General features: G+C 35.6%; 1 protein-coding gene across 3 annotated transcripts in view; it reads right to left on the bottom strand.

Annotated features, from left to right (window-relative positions):
* Window positions 1-14,225, bottom strand: part of LOC136027082 (inositol 1,4,5-trisphosphate receptor-like) — a 156,396-nt gene that overhangs the window by 125,035 nt on the left and 17,136 nt on the right. The gene's annotated exons all lie outside the window — the stretch shown is intronic.

Genomic DNA, 14,225 nt, shown 5'->3' with positions numbered 1-14,225 from the left:
TATTTGCAAAAATGTGGAATTTGGCATCTTTTACTTGAAGAAAAATCACGTATGCATGTTTATTTTTTTTTCTAGGGTGATCGTATCGACCTAGTGGTTCTAGAATATCGTAAGAGAGCTCACTCGAAAAAGTTCTACTGTCCTTTTTAAGTGACAAAAAAATAAAAGGGCAGCTAGGCCCGCTTCCACGCTAATTTTTCTTAAAGTTACCAGATAAAAATTTTGAGATAGGCATTTTGTTCAGAATAGTCGAAAAATCTATTAACTATATTTTTGAGGGTGACTTAATCCCCCACAGTCCCCGGGAGAAGAGCAACGTATTGACTAGGGGGCGATCATGATATACGTATTAATTTTTGTTCCTTGTAAGTTTTAATGTTGCTCCTTACTTTCAATTAGAAAAACTCGTTTTTTTTAATTTAATTTCTGATCATTTTTTTAAATAATGTGGGGAAATCCGGTGCCCCCTTCATAGAAAATTCTCTTCCCTAATAAAAACTTCCTTCATGGAAAGATCTTCCCACGTAACCTCCTCCCCTGACCTCACCCCTATCACCAAAAACATTCCCCTTGAAAACGTCTGTATACTTCCCAATAACCAATACTATACGTAAACAATGGGCAAAGTTCATAACTTGCAGCCCTTTGGGGAATTAATTAACCCTCAAAAATATAGTTATTTGATTTTTTTCGACTGTGGGAACAAAATGGCTATCTCAAAATTTTGATCGGGTGACTTTAGGAAAAAAAATGAGCTTGGGGGGTTCTAGTTGCTCTCCAATTTTTGTCAATTAAAAAGGACACTAAAACTTTTAATTTCCTTGGGAATGAGTCCTCTCGCGATATTCCAGGACCACTGGGTTGATAAAACCACAAAAAAAAATAACAAATAAACATGCATCCGTGATCTTTCTTCTAGCTAAAAATACAAAATTCTACATTTTTGCAGATAGGAGCTTGAAACCTCTACAATAGGGTTCTCTGATACGCTGAATCTGATGGTGTTGACTTTCTATGACTTTCAGTGGGTATTTCCCCCTGTTTTCGAAAACAAGGCAAATTTTCTCAGGCTCACAATTTTTTATTGGTAAGACTAAACTTGATGAAACATATATTGGAAATCATCATAAAAATTCGATTCTTCTGATGTATCTATTGCTGTCAAAATTTCGTTACTTAGGGTTTGGTTACTATTGAACCGGGTCACTCCTTACTTACAGTTCGTTACCACGAATTGTTTGATAAAAAAAAATTCGAGATGGCTAGGGCAAGTTCTGCAGATGAAGGATGACAGAATGTCAAAGATTGTCCTTTTCGACAGGTTGTTCCCAGTTGAGGTGGGAGGATGCCGTAAGGAAAGATTTAAAGGAAATGGGAACTTCCTGGGAAAGTTTACAGAGGGAGACTTAAAGAATCAAAAGTGACCAGAGGGCAACTAGCCCCTCCACACCCTCTTTTTCCTAAATGCGTGTGATCAAAATTCAGCGACAGCCATTTTTTGGAAAAAGTCCAAAGGTCAAATAACTATGCCTCCATGGTTGACAAAGCCCTCCCCAGCCACCGGTACAGGGGCTGTAAGTTGTGCAAGTTGTCCATTGTTAACATATCAGGTTTTTACGTAAGCGGTGGTCGTATAAACTTCGGAAGAGGTTCTAGCTCCCTTTTTAGGTGTAAAAAGTTATCAGGCGGCAACCAGTCTCTTACCACGCCCTTTTTTCTCCAAATGCTTCCAATCAAAATTTCGAGTTAGTCATTTTTGATAACTACGGTCCCGGGCTTGACAACCCCTCAGCCGCCGGGACAAGGGCTGTAAGTTATACAGGTTGCTTATTGATAGTGGATAAGGTTTTTATCGAAGGGGTGGTCGTACAAACTTTGGAGGAAGTTAATTCGATTGAAAATCAAAAATTTTAGGGCCCTTGTTAAGATTCAAAAGCGATCGAAGGGCAGCCATCCCTCCGCAAAAAGCCCTCCGCAGCCAGGTCAAATAACTATGCCTTCAGGGTTAAACTGAAGGATATTAAACTGGAGCTTTAAGGAAATTTTGAGAGGAATGCCGAACAAATTAAACACATTATGTGCTTGCTGATTATTAGAAGGAATATCATCAATATCCAAAGTTCAAAATTTCAAGGTATGCTGATGAGAGATTTGAGAATAATCACCCACCCCCTCCTTACTTTTTAGGTGCATCCCCCGCTCAACAGCGACCGAAATTTTGAGGGGAAATATTTTATTCTGGGTGTATCTGAAAGGGCTAAGGGCGTTAAGGTACACGTTGGAGAATGCGGTGGGGTATGCTATATTAAATCAAAAGGCACTACGTGCATCCAGTTTATCAAAAAGGAGGATCTACAATATTTTTAGAACGACTGAGGGTATTGAACTGAAACTTTCAGGATATGTTGAGGGGGGTATTTAAAAGGTTCTGGAAGGCCACCAGCCCCCTCGTATGCCTTTTAGTTGTCCACCGTTTCAAAGTATTTGATCAAAATCTTGAAAAATAGACATTTTGCTAAAAATATTCAAAAGCTAGAACAACCATGCCTATTGGGATGACAAAATCCCCTGCAGCTATGGAGTGGGATGCCAAACACAATAAAACACACACTATGGGACTGCTGAGTGTCAGAATGACATAGGCCTATCGTCAATATCTAAGGAACAGCTAAGGGTATTAAGTAAAGAACTTCGAAGGGTGTTGAAGAGCTACCGGAGGGCATTCAGCCCTCCTAGCCTTATTAAATGCTGACTTCCTTCATCATTGATCAAAATTTTGAAAAAAGGACGCTATGCCCCTCCCACCCCCAGAGTAAGGATAATACATAATATAATTTGCCCTTTTTACATGTAGGATTTATCATAGGCAGCGCAATAGTGCTGCCTAAGAATAAAGAGCGATGTAGGCACAATGTATTATTTTATTTTTTTCGTTTTTTTTAGACCAAGGGACTCCGTATCGAAGGAGTCGTCAGATAAAATTCGAAAAGAGCCCATTTAATTGGAAATTTAAAGGACAGGTGCCCTTTGTAATTGTCATAAGTGATTGGAGGGCAACTAACCCCCCTTCCACGCCCACCATTTCCCCAAACACATTTAATAAAACTTTTGAGATAGCCATTATGTTCAACGTAGTTGAAAAGTCCGGTAATTATGTATTTAAGGTTGACGACCCCTCCCCCCCTACAGCCCACAGGGCAAGGGTTGTAAGTTATGCCCTGGGGGCATATAGGATTTATATAGAAAGAATAATCGTATAAACTACGGAGGGGCTCATTTGATTGGTAATCAGAAGTTTTAGCGTACTTTTTACGATTCAAAGCGATGGGAGGGTAGATACCCCCCCCCCCCCCCAAAAAAAAACCTCGTATCCGAAATACATCTAATAGAAATTTTAAGATGGCTATTTGTTTTCGCAGAAACTTCAAAAAAGGCTCATTCGATTGGAAACTGAAAGGGCTAGTGCCCTTTTTAATAGTCGAAAGTGTTTGGAGGGCAACAAACCCCCCTCCACGCCCAAGATTTTCCCTAAAAATCCAATCAAAATGTTGAGATAGCCATTTTGTTCAATGTAATTGAAAGGTCCAGAAATTATGTCTTTGAGGATGACAACCTCCCACAGCCCTCAGGGCAAAGATTGTAATATATGCCCTGGGGGTATATAAGGTATATATAGAAAGGGTGATCGTATAAACTTCAGAGGAGGCTCACTGAATTGGTAATCAGAAGTTCTAGTGTCCATTTTAAGATTGAGAGTGATCGAAGGGTAGATACCAACCTTGTATTTTCCCAAAATACTTCTAATAGAAATTCTAAGATGGCCATTTGCTGTCATAAAAACTTCAAAAAAGACTCATTCGATTGGAAATTGAAAGGGCTTGCGCCATTTTTATTAGTCTAAAGTGATTGTGGGGCACCACCCCCCCCCCCCACGCCCATAGATCCTCAAAAACGTCAGATCAAAATTTTGAGATAGCGATTTTGTTTAACGTAGTTGAAAGGTCTGGAAATGTCTTTGACAACCCCTATACCTTCTCAAGACCAGAACATAATTTGCAATTTACTAAAAAAAAATGGTTGTGGATCGTCAGTTTAGTATACAAATACTGATATACTTTCCTTAAAGTTTTAATATTTTTTTATTTATTAAAATTTAAAAACTAAAAATATTTTCAACGGGAAAATGAACACAAAACAGATAATTTTTGTTTAAAAAACACAAGACGAGTTTGTTCTAAAATAAGAATAATAACTAATAAAGGCACAAGCGGCATATAACTTATAGAAATGGGTGGTCGTATGAACTTCAGAGAGGGCTCATTGGAGGGTTCTAGCGCCCTTTTTAAGATTCAAAGTGATCGGAGGGCGGATATCCCCCAACCCTCCACATCTCATATTTTCCTGAAATGCATCTGATAGAAGTTTTGATATGACCATTTAATGTCGTAGAAACTTCAAAGAGCTCGTTCAATTGGAAACTGAAGGGGCTAGGGTCCCTTTTAACAATCGAAAGTGATTAGAGGGCAGCTAACCCCCTTCCCATGCCCACCATTTCCCAAAACACCTCCAATCAAAATTGTTAGATAACCATTTAATTAGCGTAATTAAAAGATTTGGAAATTTTGTCTTTGAGGATGACAACTCCCCCAACCCACCCACCCCTAACAGCCCTCAGAGTAGGGGCTGTAAGCTATCCCCTAGGTGGATATAAAGTTTTATAGAAAGGGTGGTCGTATAAACTTCGGAGGTTGCTCACTGGATTGGTAATCAGAAGTTCTGGTACACTTTTTAAGATTTAAGGTGATTGGAGGGCGGATAACCCCCCCCCCTCCACACACCTCATATTTTAAATACAGCTGATAGAAATTTTGAGATGGCCATTTGTTGTCATAGAAACTTCAAAGAAAGCACTTTCGATTGGAAATTGAAAGGACTTTTTTAATAGTCAAAATAGATTGAAGGGCAACACGCCCCCCCCCTACACCCATCAATTCTCAAAACACATCTAATCAAAATTTTGTGATGGTCATTTTGTTCAGATTAGTTGGAAATTATGTCTTTGAGGATGACAACCCCCCTTCCACAGCCCTCGGCACAAGGGTTGTAAGTTATGTCCCAAGAGCATATAAGGTATTTATGGAAAGGGTGGTAATGCAAACTCGGAGAGGGCTAATTGGATCGGAAATATGATCTCCTAGTTCCCTTTCTAAGAGTCAAAGTGATCGGGAGCACCCGCTTCCCCCTCGGCCCTACGCCATGTTTTCCACAATTGAAATTGAAATTGTGAGATAGCCAGTTTGTTACCAATAGTCCAAAAATCATATAACAATGTTTTTAGGTCGGACACAATCCCCCAGAGCCCATTGGCAAGGGTTATAAGAAATGCACAGGGCATATAAGATTTTTGTGGAACGAGTAGTCGTATAAAATTTGGATCGGATGCAACTCATTTGATTGGAAGTCGTAGTGCCCTTTTAAAGAGAAAGTCCCGTAAAGAGAAAGTCCCTTCCACCCAAGCCTATCATTCCCCAAAACATATACGACCGAAATTTGAAGAAACGTGTTTTGTTCAACCTTGTTAAAAAGTCCCGTAATTATGTTTTTTGGAATGTCAACTTCCCTACAGTCCTTAGGACAAGGGCTGTAAATTGGCCATTCGTTCATTGTTTACACCTAATATATGTTATTGAGAAGGTATGCATGTTTGAACTTTACTTTCCAAGAAGAAAAATAAGTTGTAAACGTTTTCACTTTTCTTACTTTCCAAAAAATTACCAAAATTTTAAGGAATAAATATCATTATATGTCAACTAAACTGACAATACACGGTCATTTTTTTCCCTAAAGCGCAAATTATGTTCCGTTCTTAAGAAAGCATGGAGGTTATCAGCCCTACTCGTGTTAATTTTTGTTCGTTTTGAGTTTAACTCAGCGATTTCTTGTAATTTCTATTCGTTTTAAGTTTCATTTATTCATTGATAGTGATTTGGGGTAGTTTTACGCTTTGAAGATTTTTACTTTATTTCTGTTCATTCTTGACTTAATGGAGCTCTTTACTTTTCTTTGAAAAATGTTTCGTGGAATTTTTATTTAAATTAATTATTAAGAAAGGGAGGTTTTTTTATTCTATATATATTCGAAAAAGCTAGGAATATTAAGGTGAAACTAAGGTGATAATAAATATCATTATATGTCAACTAAACTGACAATAGACGGTCCATTTTTTCCCCTAAAATACAAATTATGTTCTGGTCTTGAGAAAGCATGGGGGTTATTAGCCCTACTCATGTTAATTTTTGTTCGTTTTGAGTCTGACTGCGATTTCTTGTAATTTCTATTCGTTTTAAGTTCCATTTATTTATTGAGTGATTTGGAATAGTTTTACGCTTTGAAGATTATTTTACTTTATTTCGGCTAATTCTTGGCTCAATTGAGCTCTTTACTTTCTTTGAATATTTTCTTTTGTACTTACAGCAATGATATTGAAAATAAAATCTTGAATTGTTGAGCTTTCAGCAATTAATATCATTATATATCAAATAGTCAGTTCAATTTTATTACCTTTTTCAAAGATTACCTTTTCGGGGGCACTTCCCCCTTTTTCAAAGACCAGCATAATTTTTTCAGACTCGTACCTTTTGATGGTTAACATTAAACTTATTAAATTTTAGATACTCGAAATCAGTATAAAAAGCCAATTCTTTTGACGCATTAACTGTTACCAAAATTCCTTCTTTTAGAGTTTTGGTTACTGCCAGGCCGAGTTGCTGATCACTTACACTTTGTTACTACGAAGTATTCCATAATTTACTTTTCTATGTCTTTTTTAATACAACATAAAAAAACTGAATGTAAGGTAAGCCAATTTTTCTATTTAAGGAGATTGTGCATTTGAATAATTTACCATTTCCTTTTCTTTTTTTCTTTTTAGAGGCACCATTAGAGGGAAAAATTGAAGCAATCTAAAAATAAGTGTCTTTAGTACCTGGCTTATTTTATTTATATTTTTCTAGATTCTTTATAATCAAAAAACCAAATTACAAGCTATGATCTCATGACCAGTGTTGTGCCAAGTACTTCTTTTTTTAACTTAAGTACAAGTACCAAGTACTCAGAGAAATTTTTACTTAAGTACAAGTATTAAGTACTTCTCTAAGAATATACTTAAGTAATAAGTACTTTTGAAAAAGTACTTCAGTACTTAAGAACTCAAGTATTTCGATTATACTTGAATTTTGCTTCAATTAAGATATAAAAAGAAAAAAATTACAAAGAACATTCATTACAGCTTCATAATAACATTTAATTTCTTTCAATGGGAGAAGCTTTTCAAACATACCAATTCCAAGCATGTTTCTTTTTGGAGTAAAAAATTCCATCACCTACCAAAAAAAAGTATTTGTGCTGGTGCAGACAAAGGAAAGATACAGCTGTACTTCCTGAAAACTTTCGTTACCCTTTGGTATGCTTTGAGCACAGATGGTTCCTTACGCTTTTCATTCAAATATGACAAAACTTCACAGAATTGGTTTCACGGCCATGGTTGCCATAATTATCATGAGTAGTTTTTTCAGCACTAAGATCAAAGTATTCATCTCCAGACAAAAAGCCACCTTTATCAGCTTTTATCAGGAAACCACTTCAATTTGAAAAAAGGATGACTTGCCGTGGCAATAACATAGTCTCTTGCATGAGAGACCCACAAGTAGACCATGTACCAAAGGCTGGCTGACTTTGGCCAAATCTTTCAGCTTTTTGAGCTTCCTTTCAAGTGATTTGATTGTAGGATAGATAGCACCGAAGTAGCATTTTTCCTCCACCTGAAGAATGTCCAATGCCACTGCTACTGGCTTCATAATTTTATGTATTCTTCAAGAATTTCAATATCACGAGAAGTTAGCCTTGGTTTTTGCAAAGTATGGCATATGTTAGCAAGCTTTCCAATTTTGTGACAGTCCATCAAACGTTTGACACTTTCATACTTTGAGTGCCACCTGGTTTCCACAGGTCTTATAAGCTGTTTGTCATATACCTCTTTCACAGCATCAGCAGCTTTTGAACTCTTATTCACGGCATCCCAGAGAGCAATACACTTCAAAAAAGCGGCGTGGTACTACCTCTTATATGCAATATCACAGAGGGCTTTATCAGCATCAGTGGATCCAAGCAGGTTTAGTGTGTGGCTGACACACCTGAAGTGTAGAGGAAGTAGGAAATACTTGGGGTCGTCATGAGAATCGAGTATCTCTCCAATGTTTGTAAAAGCGAATGAGCCATTCTGGCCTGCTTCATTTTCATTCTCTTTACCACTGTCTTGAATATCTTCATCAGAAACCATCAGATATTCCCTGAATGCCTTACTAAAGTTAGAGGTGTTATTGGTCAAAATCCCTTGTTCCTTTTTATCAACTGCAATTTTGTACCTGGCAAATACACCATTCAGTTGTTCAGCAATTCTGTCATAAGTGTGTGAGCCCTTGAACCGGCAACAAGCAAGGGCATAAGATTTCCATTTCAAATCCTCATTGAGCAAGTGTGCAGTCATTCGCAAGTAGCTTTTGTTGTTGGCAGACCAAATGTGTGTTGTTGGCAGACCAAATGTGTGTTGTCAGCAGCATGTAGTCGGTGAGTTCAAAATCATGAACCATATCTTTTATGTACTTCAAAAACTTAGCTTCAATTTGCACAGCTAAAGCTTTTCTTCCTGGAACCTTTGCATAAGGTGCAAGACCTGTTATCAGATTTTGAACGACGGCTTCTCAACAGTGTACGGGGGTCGCATCTCGTCCACAATGTAGTCCAGTGCCAAAGAATTCACTTTTGACTGTGTCAGTTTCTACGGTCTTGCAGCAAAGAAATCTCGTTTAACTTTCTTAGAAGGTGATCTATAATCACGGCCAGCATTATCTTCAGATTCAGACGATCCCAAAAGTGAGCCTACAAGTTCATTAGCCTCTTTGCTACTTGATTTCCTTTTGTTCTTACTGTTTGTCACATTTATCACAAAAAAACTGTCGGTTCAATATATATTGTAGTTCTGCCATGATAGCGTCCTTTTTTTAAATTTTGCACCGGGCCAGGAGCCGCTGTTCTCAAAGACTAAAATCCATTCATCCACTAATATATAGGAAGTTCAATTCATCGCATCGCCCTGCATCATACCGGTATAATTTTTCTGTACCACGAAGAAAGTACTTGAGTACTTAAGTACCCTTAAATACTTCAATTTCTTACGTAAGTATAAGTATTAAGTACTTTAGAAATTTTTACTTAAGTAGAGTACAAGTACTCATATTTTTTTACTTAAATAATTACTTAAGTACGTTTACTTAAGTATTTCCCAACACTGCTCATGACGTCATAAACAACAAAAGGTGACGTCACTCTGAGTACATATTCAAACCCAATGCGTATATTGTATTAGTTTCTCAAACATTTTAAAGGAAGAAAAGTAGAATAAAAAGAAAAAGTGTGGCCGAATCTCATGTAAGTAACTTCTGACTATGTAAGGACGACTTTCTTCTAGGGTAGGTCCTTTTTCAATGCAATATAAAAAATGTGGATGTAAGGCAAGCCAATTTTCTATTCAAGAAGATTTCTTTGTGTATTAGAACCATTTATCATTTCTTTTTCTTTTTTTTTTCGAGGCAGCATTGGATGAAAAAGTTGAATCTCAGGTAAGTAAGTTCTACAATCTATCTTCTACTAGCTGTTGGGGTGGCGCTTCGCGCCACCCCAACACCTAGTTCGTGGGGGCGCTTCGCACCCCCCAATTCTAATGATGTGTCCCTCTGTCCCGGTCGTCATTTATATTCCCTGTGTCCCGGTCGTCATTTGTGTCCCGGTGCCCCGGTCTGTATATACATTCTTTTTTGAATTGGTCTTTTTTTAGTTTTTAGTTTTTTACCTTTTTTTTAGTTTTTTTTTTAGTTATACCGGTGTCAGTTTTTTAGTTTAGTCCCGGTGTCCCAGTCTGTAATTTCTCTTTGAGTGTCCCGGTCGTCATTTATATTCCCTGTGTCCCGGTCGTCATTTGTGTCCCGGTATCCCGGTCTGTATATACATTTGTTTTTGAATTGGTCTTTTTTTAGTTTTTAGTTTTTTACCTTTTTTTTAGTTATACCTCATGATTCTAATGATTGCCCTTGAGCTTTGTTGATGGTGATTGCTAATCGAACATTCCCTGTGTCCCCGTCGTCATTTATATATCCCCCTGTGCCCCTCGGCGTCCCCGTTGTAGTTGTGTCCCTGTGTCCCGGTCGTCATTTATATTCCCTGTGTCCCGGTGTCCCGGTCTGTATATACATTCGTTTTTGAATTGGTATATGATGAAATAAATTTGTGTGTTTTTCCCCTTTTTTCCTTTTTAGTTTTTTTTTGGTTTTTACCTTTTTTTATTTTTTTTTTTATTTTTTTTTTCTGTTTTCTTTTTAATTTTTTTTGTAGTTTTTAACAAACATGACGACAACTAACTTCATGACGACATGATGATATGACGTCAATCGACAGACATAACACGCATACAGCTTATTTATATATACATATATATATATATATATATATATATATATATATATATATATATATATAAATTGGTTGATTTTATTTCCATTTTGACGTCATCTTCAGTATATATATAGACACAATGTAAATACACTAGTAGTTTCTCAGATTTTAGAAGAAATATATAGAATAAAGAAAAAAACGATGTCGCTACATCAAATGTTAACTTTTGACTATTTAAGGACGGCTTTCTTATGTATTTGACTAATTTCTTGCTTATTTTTCAAGGTCCTTTTTCAATGCAACATTATGAAATATTGGACCTAAGGTAAGCCAGTTTTTCTATTTAAGGATATTTTCTTGTGTATTAGAATAATTTACCGTTTTTTTTTTTTTTTGTTTTTTTTTTGTTATTTTCCGAGGCACCGAACGAGGAAAAAATGGACCTCAGGTAAATAAGTTCTAATATAGAGTGTGTATTCTGAGGAAAAAGTATCCACATATTTGTAGATAGGAGGTTCAGACATCAACAGTAGGGTTCTCTTATATGTTGAGTCGTATGGTTTGATTTTCATTAAGATCCCTTGACCTTCCGGGGATGTTTCCTTTTTCAAAAATCGCGCAAATTTTCTAACCGTACCTATTGATGGTTAACTATAAACTTAATAAATTTTGTATATTTGTAAATAAACATTTTTAATGTATAAGCCAGTTTTTTTTAATGTATTAACTGTTATAGAATTTCATTTTTATACGGTTTCGGTTACAATTGGATCGAGTCACTCCTAATTTTAAGTTCGTGACAACATCTGTTTGAATTATTTTAATTTCTTTGCTAGGTTCTTTTCAAAGGTAGCATTAAAGGAAAAAGCTGAATCTCAGTAAGTTTTGATATTGGAAAATAAGTGTTATAGGCACTTGGTTAATTTTATTCTTTATGTTCTTTTCCAAGACACAATTGGAGGAAATAGTTCTTAGGTAAATCTGTTTTGCTATTTAAAGCAGTTTTAGCATTTCATTAATCTTATTTTTTAAGGAAAACAGTTCAAAATAGTTAAATAATTTTATATCTATTCACTGTCAATAAAAAGGTTTCATCCCTATTTTGAACTGTTTTACTTTCGTCATGGAAAGGCAGTGTGGTCTTCGAAGTTATCTACGTCTTATTTTTTAATTTCTAGACTCTTTTTCGAGACATCATTAAAGAAAGTTGAATCCTAGGTATCCTAGGGTAAATTTTACTTTTTGAAGTCTAGATTCAATACAAACAAGTTTTTTTCGACTGAAAATAAATTGAAAAATTAAACTTGAAACAGAAACTATTCCGGTTAGGATAGGGGCTACCCTCTCCTCAATCCCTCGCTGATTAAACAACATTTTTTAGCACTTTAAAATAGCTTCTTATTTCAATTAAAACCAATTATTTCAGAGGGGCGTTCTTAAAGAATTAGGATAATGCCAAACTTCAGCGTAATTTAGCGTAAAGTTTTGCATTTATAAGTAGTTGTCTTTAATTTTATTTCAATTTAAGTATTTCTAAATAATATAAAATTAATTTATTATTTATTTAATTTGTTTTTCTTATTCGAGATTTTTTCTGAGATTTAAAAATCAGAATTATGAAAAATCATTAAATAACGAAAACGAATTATATTACAAATACTTCTTTTTTCACTTACAAATTTGAAAACAAAAATCAGTTACTATGAAGTAAAATCTTTCAGCACCTAAAATTTCAGCATCTGAAACTTTCAGCACCTAAAATCATTATACATCAAAATATTCGGTTAAATTATATTAGTTCTTTCCAATGACTTCGCGTATTATAGAGACATACAGTTTTCAATAAAACGAAAATAATGCATTAGGTTTTAGATTTCTGCAGTTATGGGACGGAGAATGGTGCAAAATTTGATTTGAATATTAAATTTGAGTTTTATTCGTTTTAAGATTAGTTTATCCATTTATAATAGTACCTGTTACATGTTTCTTTGCTATGATTGTCCATTTAATTTCCGTTGGTTTGTGTTTCATTCATTCTTTAATAGTACTTCCTGTACATTTTAAGTTTGAACTACTATTTATGTACTGTATTTCAGTTGGTCTTAAGTTTAATTAAATAAAAAAACAAGTTTTTTAAATGAAAAGTAAGGAGCGACATTGAAACTTAAAACGAACAGAAATTAATCCGTATATGAAAGGCGCTTTTCCTCCTCAACGCCCCGCTCTTTACGCTAAAGTTTGACTCTTTCTCTTAACTCTACTTTTTAAAACAGTAAAAAGCGTTGAGGAGGAAAAGCGCCTTTCATATATGGATTAATTTCTGTTCGTTTTAAGTTTCGATATCGCTCCTTACTTTCATTTAAAAAAAAACTTGTTTTTTTATTTAATTTCTGGACGTTTTTGAATTAATTCATGTTTTGATCTTGGCTTTCTTCACATAAATAATTGAACGAAATTTGCATATTAATCTTTTTTTGGCTAAATGGCTTTCTCATAGTTATAATCGGAAGATTCTGAGAAAAAAGGAGGGAGGGAGGAGACCTAGTTGCCCTCCAATTTTTTTATTACTTAAAAAGGCAGCTAGAACTTTTAATTTTTTACGAACGTTTTCATTAGTAAAAAATATACGTAACTTACGAACTAACTGACGTAACGAACTTCTATATTCGTATGTTTTTATTGCGAATATGAGGGGGTTCAAACCTCATCGATATCTTGCTCCTTACATTAAAGCTTAAATTTTGTCCCAATTCCTTAAGAATGACCCGTGAATCACAAAGGCCGTAGAATAAATAGTCGAAATTACTAAAAATACTTTAGCGTAAAGAGCGAGGTCTTACGAGGAGATAAACCCCTCATATGCATAATAATTTCTGTTCGTATTAAGTTTTAATGCTGCTCCTCACCTTCAGTAGAAAAAACTTTTCATATTTATTTTTTCATTGTTTTTTATAAATAATGCTAGAAAATCCTGCGCCCCCTTCATTGAAATTATCTTCCCCCCTGAGAAGTTCCTCCATGGAAAGATCATCCCACGTAACCCCCCCCCCTCAAACCAAAAAAAATCACCTGAAAACGGGTGTACACTTCCCAGTAACCATTACTATATGTAAACACAGGTCCAAGTTTGTAACTTGCAGCCCCTCCCATGGGGACTGCAGGTTAGTAAGTCGTTCCCAAAAGACATAGTTATTAGGTTTTTCGGCTATGGTGAATAAAATGGCTATCTCAGAATTTTGATCCGGTGACTTTGGGGAAAAATGAGCGTGGGAGGGGGCCTAGGTGCCCTCAAATTTTTTGGTCGCTTAAAAAGAGCACTAGAACTTTTAATTTCCGCTAGAATGAGCCCTCTCGCGACATTCTAGGACCACTGAGTTGATAAGATCACCCCTGAAAGGCAAAACAAAACAACAACAACAAAATTGTCTTCTGGCAAAAATGCGAAATTCCACATTTTTGTAGATAGGAGCTTGAAACTTCTACAATTATGTTCTCTGATACGCTGAATCTGATGGTGTGATAACTTTTAGGGGGTGTTTCCCCTATTTTATAAAATAGACAAATTTTCTCAGGCTCGTAACTTTTGATGGGTAAGACTAATCTTGATGAAAGTTATATATTCAAAATCAGCATTAAAATGCAATTCTTTTGATGTAACTATTGGTATTAAAATTCCATTTTTTAGAGTTTCGGTTACTATTGAGCCGGGTCGCTCCTTA

Source organism: Artemia franciscana, chromosome 5 (assembly GCF_032884065.1).
Source record: "Artemia franciscana chromosome 5, ASM3288406v1, whole genome shotgun sequence".
In the NCBI taxonomy this organism is placed as follows: domain Eukaryota; kingdom Metazoa; phylum Arthropoda; class Branchiopoda; order Anostraca; family Artemiidae; genus Artemia; species Artemia franciscana.
The sequence above is the reverse complement of the archived record's forward strand: the minus strand, read 5'-3'. Positions and strand labels throughout refer to the sequence as shown.